The sequence below is a fragment of the Nylanderia fulva genome, unplaced genomic scaffold (genome assembly GCF_048542155.1).
Source record: "Nylanderia fulva isolate GAGA-0341 unplaced genomic scaffold, ASM4854215v1 Scaffold119, whole genome shotgun sequence".
Classification (NCBI taxonomy): domain Eukaryota; kingdom Metazoa; phylum Arthropoda; class Insecta; order Hymenoptera; family Formicidae; genus Nylanderia; species Nylanderia fulva.
In genome coordinates, this window is record NW_028189398.1 from 311,080 (window position 1) to 323,639 (window position 12,560).

The window sequence follows — 12,560 nt, forward strand, 5'->3', positions numbered from 1 at the left end:
CGAATCACATCGTAATAGAGATAATATTTCAGTAATAAGTGTGTGTAATTATATTTTTTGAACATTGCATACTGCTAAAACATTAATTTGCTGCAGGTAATTTTTAAAATAATATAGTTTTAATCAATATAATTTTCCAATTAACGTTCTGTTTCGAAATATTGGGTAAGTCAAAATAAATTTAAAATATAAAAATATATGTGTCTACAAATACAAAAAAAATTTAATCATGCAGTATAAAGGAATTTTAAAGAATTTCAACATATGTATAGGAATAAAGAGAATAGTTTTATTCAAAATTATCTTTTTTAATCTAGAGATCATTTTAATAATTATTTATTAAGTAGATATTATCGAGTAAAATGAAAGGACATATTAATTGTCAATCGAATAAAGAAATCCATAATATTTTAGATTTGAAGCAATCATTAAACACATTTATTTTGATGCGTTTAATCTCAAAATATTTGAAAAAACAGCATTATATATATACAGGAATCCCAGAAATAGTAATAAATCTGTTAATAGTAAATTTCTAAGATTATTTGGCGTCAATTTTTCTCTGCAAAAATGTCGAAGTAGACTAACATTTTTTGTATGTTCCCAAAATTGCCATCATGTATGTTGCAATTAAACCTCAAATAAAAATTCCAATAACATTAAACTTGATTCGATATTAATAGACAAATGTAATATTGTTAATATTTTATTTCTATAAGACTTAGTTTGCGAAACACCATTTATTTTCAATCTCTTACTTGACATTTATTGGTACTTCGACATTGAGAAGAAATCTCTAAATGATCTCAGATATCTGCTTTTAATAGCTGTATTGCTAGTTCTGGGACATCTTATATAATATTTATTATCAAGTGTATAATTTATACAATTTGAAATTAAATTTATGTTGGCTTTATTCTCAATGATTGTTTGTTTCGAGTTTATAATACATATATTAAAAAAAAAAAATTAAACAGACCTTTGGAGAAACCTAATAATAAATAATAAACATGTGCTCTCTTTCTTTCTCTCTCTCTCTCTCTCTCTCTCTCTCTCTCACTCTCTCTTTCTCGCCGCACCTCAGTCTTTCTCACCCCTACTGTCTTCTTATTTTGAATGTACACACAGGTATATATGGAAGTAGAAATAACGGCTCTTGTGTTTATAAAAGTAATTCACTTCAGACAACTATATAAGTTTATATACTATAAACCTTTATATTCTATATAATATTCTATAATATTTAAACATATATAATTTTTTGACAATTAGAACCATCATTTCAAGAAAATATAAAATATGTTTTAAATTTAATATTTCTATACTGCTGTCAATTAAAATTTGTGAAACACTGAAATACATACACACACACACAAATATATATATATATATATATATATATATTTATATATATTTTATATAATATTCTATAAATTTTAAATATATATAATTTTTTGACAATTAAAACCATTATTTCAAAAAAATATAAAATATGTTTTAAATTTAATATTTCTATACTGCTGTCAATTAAAATTTGTGCGACAATGAAATACACACATACATATATATAATTTTATTTTAAAAAATTGTGCAAATAAAAATTTGCACGTTGCTTCCATACCGTATAATATTTTACTAATTAGGATGATTTTTCAATAATAATTATAATATTTGTTATATTTATTTTGTTGTTTATATACAAAAATCATTTAAAAACGACATCTAAGCTATATTTAATTTTTTTATTCATATTTTGTCCACAGAGTGTTTTACAGATCTAAAATAATTATTTCTCTTCTTCGACATGATGATAGTGCTAAAACTATTATTAAGTAGCGGATTAATTTTTATTGCTGTAACGGCTTTCATTCGTAATGAATCTTTATGCTATCGAATATCAGAATATATAAAACCGATGCATTACAATATCAAGCTTACATCATTTATTGAAGCAAATATTTTCCATGGAGAATACAATATCAGCATAAACATTCTTCACAAAACGCAACACATATATTTATATTCGAAAAAATTATGTATTGACAATATAGTTTTAATTACAAATTTCAAAAAATATCATGAGAATGATAATGATATAGTTTATAAACCGACGTATAATATTGAAGAAGATACAGTTGATATTTTCTTTATGGATGAGTTATCACCAGGAAATTACACTTTAAATATAAAATATTTTGGCATTGCTGATAAAGGGTTCAGAATTTTCAACGTGAAAGAAAAAGCTACGTAAGTAAATAATAAATGTTTGTTAAAAAGAGTACAATATACAACAACATATAACATTGTATTTAATATACTAATTATGTATTAAATGTCCCAAAAATTATTATATATCGCGGAATTTAAATCTAAGGGTGAACAATCTTTACCTTTATTATTATAATAATAAGTAATAAAGTCATAAAATATAATGTGTCGACGCATATAACATTTATACATTTTTTAATTCCCATTTTTTATTTTTATGCTTGTGAAAAAAGTTTCATTAATTTATGTTCTTTGAAATGTAGTTGGGTAGGTGCTCCACATTTTCAGATAGTAGACGCCCGACAAGTGTTTCCATGTTGGCATACACATGATTTACAGTTAGAAGCAACCTTTAACATTTCTTTAGCATGTCATAACTGCACGACTTTGTCAAATATGCCATTGCAAAATACAAAAAGAGATGAGTACAATTTAGTATGGAGACACTACGATACCATACCTGTAATGTTGACTCATCACGCAACGATGGTTATATCTAACTACCTATTCCTTCTTGATATAAAAACACAAAACATTCAAATGTGGTGCAGATTTGAATCTCTATTTCACTTGGAATTTGCTAAAAATGTAGCTGAAGATATCACGTTGTCTTTTAAAAGTAAATGGAAACGTTCGGACAAAATTTCGAACGTGACTCATGTTGCAATTCCAAATTTCCATGACGATGACACAATAGTTTTTGGACTTGTGTTTTAAAAGTGAGTACAAGTGCTTAAAATTACATTAAAAATAAAATTATATTAATATAAAAATTTATCAAATTTAAAATTTGTAAATCCTTTATATATTTCTGTGAATATTCGAAAGTAACAGAAATTGGGAAAACAAACAATTTTAAGTAGTAAGAATTAAGTTTATTCGTTTAACTCAAAAAGTAGAAGCTTATCGTTATAATGTACATATACATAAGGGTAAATGTTAAAATAGTAATAAAGGTATAAAAATATAATGACATTCTTTTATTCATTTAAAACTATAAATTTTATCAATGATATATGTATTAACACAAAATCATTTTTTTATACTTAAGTTAAACATTAAAGAGAATATTATTTAGTACGATTTACAATACTGATTTGCTAAATTGTACCCATGAATTTGTAAATCGTATATCTAACAATTAAATTAAAATATTATAACAAAAATAAAATTGTATTTTCTATAAAAGTTTTCAATCTTAACATTTAAATATTACTTTCAGGGAAACAGATATCATCTACGATAAAAATGTATATCCTATTGCTCACAAGATCGAAGTAGCTCAATTAGTAGGCCGAAAAGTGGCACAGCAATGGTTTAATAACATGATGAATAATCCGTTAGTATCAGATTTTTGGTTTAAACAAGGTTTTACTACATTGTTTGCAACGTATGCTGTCAATAAGGTTATTCTAAATATTTTCAACAATATCTCGCTTCCAATTTCTCGCAAACAATATTGTACAATACTTAAGTACTCATATTGCAAAATTTTTTTAAATCAAACATTTTTGCAAAATCTATACGCATGCTTTGTGAATTGTCTTAAAAATGTTTAGCATTACACATATAAAATAATTAACTGTTTTTTGAAAAATAATTTTTTTACATATATTTACATACATATAATATTATAATTTAATTTATTCAAAATTTTTATTTTTTAACACCATTTTATTAGATATATTTAAATTTTTATGAAATTAAAAATAAAATAAATTAATCAAAAACACGTAGTACACATGATATTTATTTAAATAAATTTGATAAAGAGAGGTCTGCAATATAATATCTTGAGACAATAATTTAAAAAATATGTAATATTTGCTAATTATAGTAATACAAAATTTTAGATTTTATTATTATATTTATTTTAATGTGTGTGTGTGTTTCCTAAAATGAGAAAATGTTTCGTTTTAATAATGAAGTAACGTTAATAATATTAATATTTGTATGTAATGCAAGTATCTCTTCAGAACGGATATATCGATATATTAATTATTTTTTTCTATAGAAATATTCAGATTATCGAATAAAAAAGTTATTTGTTGTTCAAAGTCAACATTACTCTTTTAATTTGGATAGTGATTATTATATGTGGAATCTAACTTCACAAGTTAACAGTTCATTGGAAATCCCCAATTATATCAGAGGTACGTAATATAATTAAATAGTCCGCACAAATTTTTAACTCTTAATATTTAAAAAAAATGTAAAGTTAGAAAATAATTAATTCTTTATCTGGATTTTAATTAAATTTTATTTTTATAAAAATACGCGCGCACGCACACGTACACGCGCTCGCGCACGCACACGCGCACGCGCACGCAAACGCACACACAAACACACACACACACACGTATGTTCATGTGTGTGTACTTATGCATATTCTTTAATTAATGTTTAAAGTAGTTGTACATATAAACAATATATATGTGTGCTTATGTAATTTGCAAGTAGCACCTATATAGTTTTCCTTAAAAAATATGTGGTTTTTTTCAGAAATATTAATTTTTCTCATTATTTTATATACAAAATTATTGAGGCTAGATTGACGAAAAATTAATATTTCATGAGATAGTTATAGTTTATGTAAAATAATGTGTTAAAGATATAAAATATCGTGTTGTGTATTCTCTTTATAATTATCTTATCCTCACAATTTATTGTTTTGATAACGAATATTGCGAGAAATCAATTTAAAAAATAATTAAAATAAATTTATTTAAAAAAGAAATTAAATGATCTTCGAATGATTTTGAGAATCACACTTTAAGAAAAATCAAACTATAGTGTTCACTTGTTTTTCGTTAGATATTATACACATTTATTTAAAACGTTTTTCCCTAAAATAAATTGTTCAAGAAATATATGTATAGATATTTTAAAATGAAAAATTTGTGTGTACATATATATGAGTGAGTGTGTATATGGAGCATTATTTATGAATTGATCCACCCAAATTTTTAAAGTTTTCCAAATCACGCTGAAATTTGCAGAAAGTGTAGTCCTATCAAAAGTAAAATTATTCTTCAAGTTGTTTGGTTCACACCATACAGGCTCTGTGTTAACAGGGACTTGAATTTTTATCATTTTGGCCGTTACGTCCAACTTTAAACGTTGATAAATTTCAGAAGACTACTCCGATTTTAAAAAATAAGGTGTGATTTTGAAAGGTCTTTTTACGTACTTTAATCTTGTAAAATTAGTTTTTTTTTCAATAACAATTTATATAAGATTTTCAAAAAACAAGGTAACAATCAATTTTTTCTCAAATTTAGACATCTTTGATTTTCTTCAAAAAATCTTTAAAAAAAGTAGAAATCTTTCCCTTTAAAACGCTTCCAAGGCCAAGATGGGCAGGCTTTTAGTTTTTAAGATATAGTCCATTTTAGAACCAAGCGTATCATCAATGATGCAGTTCGGACGCCTTTACAAATACAGAAAGATATCTGGTCAGTTCTATTGTTTGTGGCCAAACGTGGTGACTTTTTATATATTATATATATGTATATATATATATATATATATATATGTGTGTGTCTCAGATATATATACATATATAAACATGTATATATATACATACTTACAAAGTATTTGATAAGTTGAAAAATAATTTTACTTTTGATAGAATTACATTTTCTGCAAATTTTAGCGTGATATAAAAACTTTGAAAATTTGAGTGGATTAATTCATAAATAATGCCCCGTATATACACACTCTCCAACGCACACACACACACACACACAAAAGTGTCCGGTAATATAGCCGCACATATGTAGGTAAAGGGAATTAATCGAATGATCATTTAAAGTTTTGCTATCTTCGTAAGTATTAACGAGAAATATAGTATAAAATAAAATAAAATGATAAAAGGTGCGGCAACAAATAACATTTCACTCTTCCGCGACAACTACTCTGTATACATATACAATATAATTTTTTTTTTTAAATCACTATATTTACAAGTAATTATATTGTAGTAAATATATATTTATAATATGTCTAATTCATAATTTTGATGTAAATCGTAGCACCATTTATACTGCGTATGATGCAACACGTCCTTACAGAAGAAATATTTCAGATAGGCATAAACACATATCTAGATGACAAGTGAGTAATACAATACAGAATATAATATCAAAAAAATAAAATTGTGCAATGTAAATAATGTATAATAACAGAAGTTTTATATAATGTCCCTTATTTTCTTTCGTTTCTTCTGATATTATTGCATGTTTTTTTTAATGTTACAATTCTGCTATTTTTCTAGATCTTCTACTAGAATTATTTATAATTTCATTATTTTTTCTATGAAAATCGTTTCTGTAGAAAGAAATTATTTTATCGTTATCACTTTTTCATATGCATATTTATTGTTGTTTTATTTTTCTTTCATAATTAATTATTTTTTCAACTAACTTTTAAAATTATTTTTATTTTTTTTATTATTTCCTTTGTTTCTTTATATCGTCTATAATTCTTATATCTGTTTTTTTGCAATTAGCATTTTGTGCTACATTTGTTTTCTAATCTTATTTAACAGGTTTATAAATATGTAACACTTATATCTTTTTTCCATTTCTTTCTCGATATTTATTTTCTTCTCTCGTAAATCGCTCACCTTTATATTATTTTTTAAATTTTTGTTTTGTTTTAAATGTCTTATTTGTTTTATTTCTCTTTCTAATCATTTTATAATTCTCTCAATATTTTGCTCAAATATTATCTGTATCAATGCTAATAATGTTTAAAAAATTAAGTCACATTATTAAATTTTCATTAAAATTAAGTTATATTCTTTATTATCAGAATATAAATATAAGATATATAAATAAATAATTGTGTAAAAATTCAATTTTATATTTTGTTTCTTAGTATTTATTAAATTTTTTTATAATATGAACAATATACACACAATTTTAACATATTTGTAATGTTTTTTAATATATTTTACATACTTTGTAAATTTAGCTCATCACACCATCTAGACTTTATGGAGCTTATGAAAGATGTTGCTTCAACAATAAATATATATATTGCTGGACACATATCGCACATGAACAACTGGGATTCGGAAAAGCATTGTCCTGTTATTAAAGTAGGACGAAAATATGATGATCCTAAGAACCGAACATTTGTATGGATAGAAAATACCGACACATTAAAAATTGAGTGCATTCCTATAACTTTTACTACGCAAACGTCTCCCGATTTTGACAATTTTACTCATCATTTGTTATGCAAGCAATGGGAAATTAAATTTTTACTAGCACCATTGAGAATCATTACCATATAAAGAATATGGTTGGATGATATTCAATATACAACAAATTGGTAAATATCGACAAATCATTATGACTTATTTCCCGTCTTTATATTACACACACATAATTGATATTACAATAATAAGAATATTATAAATCGGCTTTTTTTAATATAAATCACAATATACACCTTTTCCTTCTCGGCCATAGAGCCAAACACGATGTTATTGCGAAATTTAAGCAATATTTCGGGTTCGATTTTCGATTTAGCCAACTTTTGGACCAATATTTTTCTCGCCTATTTCTTTACAGAGGAAGTTAAAAGAGGAACAAGAGGAATTTTTGAGATTCCAACCATAGGATACAAATTTCTAGATTTCTTAATTTTCTTGCTTAAATTTCGCAATAACATCGCGTTTGGCTCTATGATCGAGAAGGAGGAGGTGTATATTGTGGTTTATAATTGACATTATTTTATATTTTTATCTATTTTTTTATAGTCTTATAAAAATGTGAGATATTCATTATATAACTATAATAATAGTTTTAAAATGTATTGTGTAATATTCTGAATTATTATATATATATATATATACAATATTATATTTAAGATATACGTAGGCGTTTTCTAAATAATATCATTTAATATTAATCGAGAGAAAAGTGTTACTTTTTTAATATTAATGTTACATTTTTACAAATATGTTATTCTAATAATAGTAAAAATTATTAAAAAGATAATTATTATTTATGAAATTAATAACAATAAGTGCAGGTAACATACAATTTTCGTAACGTTACATGTTACAGAAATTATATTGATTAGCATAAAATAATTATTATTTGCACAACTAGAATTAATTTTATTTTCTGATATACAACATCTTGCACAATTTCATTTTCTCTGCTATTTCAAGTATTAAGATGACATTTTTATAATTATTTTTCTATATATATTTGAATTTTATTTATATGTATAAAATTTTTGATACTTTTTTAATTTATAATTTATATAAGCGAAAATATGAAATAAAAATTGAATCAAGTTTGAAAATAAGTATATATTGATGACAAAATTATTAAAATAAAAAAAATTGACAAAATTTATTTACTATTTGACAGGATATTATCGCGTTAACTATGATGATAAGAACTAGGAAAAAATTTCAAATTATTTAAACTTTCGTAGTTACACAAAAATTCATGTTCTTAATCGTGCCCAAATTATCGATGATGCATTTCATTTAATGATAGCAGGCCAACTCCAATCTCGTAGATTCTGGAATATCATAAAGTATTTACGTCGAGAAGAAGATTATATAGCATGGTATCCTATGTTTAAAGCTCTGGAATACATGTATAATACTTTTCCAATATTGACAAAAATAGATAAACATATTACGGTAAAAATTAATAAATTTCAATGAAAATATTACATTTTAAATATTTGCATATTACACTCATTGATCACAAATAATTTAAATACTCAGAAAAATACCATATATCGAGCAATGATAAAATTTTACATACTATTACGTCGCAAACAAATTAAGTTTAAATAATCACTCACCCGAAGAACTGTCCGAAAAGTCTATGACTTTCACTACTGCCAATATTATTGCGGTATATAACATTGTTATTGGATATATATAGCAGTGCTTAAAATTTGTGTCAATGAATGCTATTATATTGGTTTCTTATCAATATTATAATGTTAGTAATTAATAAAAAATAAAAAAAACATATATATAGTTGAAAAAATTTATTATATATCTCAAAAAGATATATATTTTTTACTTTATTTAAAAATAAAATATGATTATATAATAAATAGTTATAAAACTCTAATATCTTTCAAATATTATAAACATTTCGTACAAATTAAACCATATTTTTTGCATACATGTATGTACATATTTGAACGCATTAATAAACTTTCGCGTTTATAAGTAAATTTGTAAGTATGTTTATTTTATAAAAAGAGAAAATTTGAAGAATCTCTTGGTAAATAATAGAGAAATATAATAATTTTTGAATACATTTATAATATGAACAAAGAAATATATATTTAACGATTTTTAGTCTACAGTAATGAGAGCATTGCACAAAGTACTTGAAATAATCAAATATGATGAAATTGATGATAGTGACAAACTTAGAATATGCTTACGACAAGAAGCTGCAAGATGGGCATGTTTTCTCGGTGACATCGATTGTAAGAAAGAAGCCAACAAAATTTTAAAACAACATCTTCAAGATCCTACAAAACGCAAGTAAATGTTGTTATATATTTTTAGCCTTTCCTAATCAAATTCTTCTGTAGGTATCGTTTATAATGTTCAAATGATTGGATCAAGATATCCATATGCTAATCTTTAATACGAGAATTTAATTTTTTGTTATTTTTAAGACTTTTGCCATGGTGGAAAGAATGGACATATTGTAAAGGTTTGAAAGTATTTACCCATTATTTCATACACATTGTTCGTACTAAGCACGGAAGAAAGTGGGTAGAAATAGAAGATGACACTTGGAAATTAGTGTATGATATAGGATGGAAAAAAGAGGACACAAAAATTTTAGAATACTTGGCTTGCCCTGAGAATACTACAGTCGTCATTGATAATTTAAATTATATACACAATTCTACAAAACAGGAATATCAATATCTTCTTAACAGTTTCTTACATGTTATTACAAAGCATGCGAAGAATCAAATTATACTGGAGTACATATTAGATTATTTTAACGACATAAAACCAAAGTAATGTGATATACTTTTTTAAATATTGTATAAAAAGTTTATTACGTGTATTATATACATATTTGTTTTTTTCGATTTTATAGACAGGTTGATATAACTGCAGTATTAATTATTATTATTAATAATGTATATTCTGAAGATCGAACTCAGGTAAAAGTTTTACTTGTTTATATATGTATACAAAATGTGATAATAATGCGATATTAATAATTATTATTTAATGTTTAAAATAATTTTGATAATACAAAAAAATAATATATTTTAGAGTATAAATAGATACGTTGAAAGATTATTAAAGGTTAACGCAAACCCAGCTGATGGAATAGGAAAGGTAAATTTAGTAAATATTATTATAAAAAGCAAAAGAAAAAGAAATATTGTTCTATCTAGAGATGTGCCGGATATCCGCGGTAAGTATTCGGTATTGGGCTACTTTTTTACAAATAATATCCGGATAGATTAACTATCCGGCCGGATAGCCGGTAAGTATCCGACTATTCAGTATTAATCGATTATTTAAATTATTTTCCACAATCCAACCGATCTAGTGATTCAAAATTAAAATGTTAAATATAATGAATAATAAATTAAAATAAAACGTTAAAAAATTTACATAAACTGAACAAAAATTAATTTACATTCACATATATAACTGTATACAAATTAAGAATGACTGATAAAAATATTTATTTATTTAGTTAAATTAATCGAACGTTTAATGAAATACTGATATTACAGATTAAAATATGTTATTTTAGTCAATGTAATTAGAAATAAATACTTTTATTGTTTAATTTTAACTTTAAGTATTATAATTATTAAATTTTTATATGTTTATATATTAATATATATATATATAATATGTAATGTAATGTAATCAATTTGAAATATTATACCTAAGATTATTATTTATCAATTAGTACTGCATCTTATCAATAGTACTGCATCTTCAATTTGTGATATTAATTGTGTAGCGAGATATTAACGCCACATTAAGTTTAAACGTATAAATGATTTAAATGAGTCATCAATATTATCAACATAAAATAGTTAAATTATGTGAAATAGTAACAAATGTGCACGTATCTATAAATATAAACTTTTTTTTACTTTAAAACACAGTTAAATATAATTTTTCAGTTTCTTCGTGTAATTATCCGTTTATCCGGTAGCCAAAAGTGGCAAATTATTCGGTTATTCGGCAAATTCACTATCCGGTTATCCGGCACATCTTTAGTTCTATCTTATTAATTTCTGAATACTAATTTTATATAATTTGTAACAGCTTTTTAATAAATTAATCAACAACTAAAAAGCAATAAGAGCTAATTAAATTCTATCAATTAGTAATTTATTTGTGAAAGGATGTATAACATATTAATTATCAGACAGAAATAAATTCGTTCGAACGTTTCGGTTGTCTCTGTAAAAAAATCTGTAATCATTGACCATAGATTAAAATATAATCATGTATTTTGTTGGGACGATGTAAAAGTATTTGATAAAGAATTACATTATAACAAAAGATTGATTACAGAAATGATATTTATAAAAAGGCAAAATAACAGTCTCAATTCAAAAACAGATATTTATGGCTTGCCAGTAGTTTATGACAATATTATACATAGACTATCTAAGATTTGAAAGTTAAAAAACATAAACAACGAACTATTTTTCTCACTTTGCGGTCGTCTTTTTGAGCGTTTAGAACCATTCGTTAATTATAGCAAGCTTGAACAATCAACATCTGAAAGCCTTCACGTCAAAGATTTTATCTCACTTGATTTAACTGTAAGTCTATTTTTTATTTTTATTTATCTGCATTGTTAATTTTCGTACATAATGATTTTATAGACATATTAACAATGGCAGTTATCGAGATTCGCAACCGACTTCCTAACAATTACAGAACAATTAGTGAGAGGTCCGTTTCGCGACAATCACATATAATGACGTTTTGAAGAATAGTTTATATATAAATAATGCTCATGCTTTACAAATGCGTTGTTTTCGCTTAATTAAAATAAAATATCTTGACTCTGTATAGTTTTAGTATAATGACATTTATAAGTAATTTATTGTTAAATTTTATTAACTTCGAATTTTAATTGTATACGCTGAAGAAGGTTGGAAAAGACAACCGAAACGTTTGAACGAATTTATTTCTGTCTGATATTTAATATGTTATACATCCTTTCACAAATAAATTACTAATTGATAGAATTTAATTAGCTCTTATTGCTTTTTAGTTGTTGACT

The 12,560-nt window shown here is 24.4% G+C and overlaps 1 pseudogene across 1 annotated transcript; it reads left to right on the top strand.

Annotated features, from left to right (window-relative positions):
* LOC114944792 (aminopeptidase N-like) lies at positions 1 to 10,970 on the top strand (annotated as a pseudogene). Its single transcript, XR_014926485.1, has 12 exons — positions 1 to 96; positions 1,764 to 2,247; positions 2,532 to 2,981; positions 3,491 to 3,674; positions 4,283 to 4,421; positions 6,303 to 6,384; positions 7,246 to 7,608; positions 8,661 to 8,941; positions 9,621 to 9,811; positions 9,949 to 10,302; positions 10,386 to 10,452; positions 10,568 to 10,970. The product of XR_014926485.1 is annotated as an aminopeptidase N-like (transcript).
* Positions 10,971 to 12,560: the final 1,590 nt, after the last annotated feature.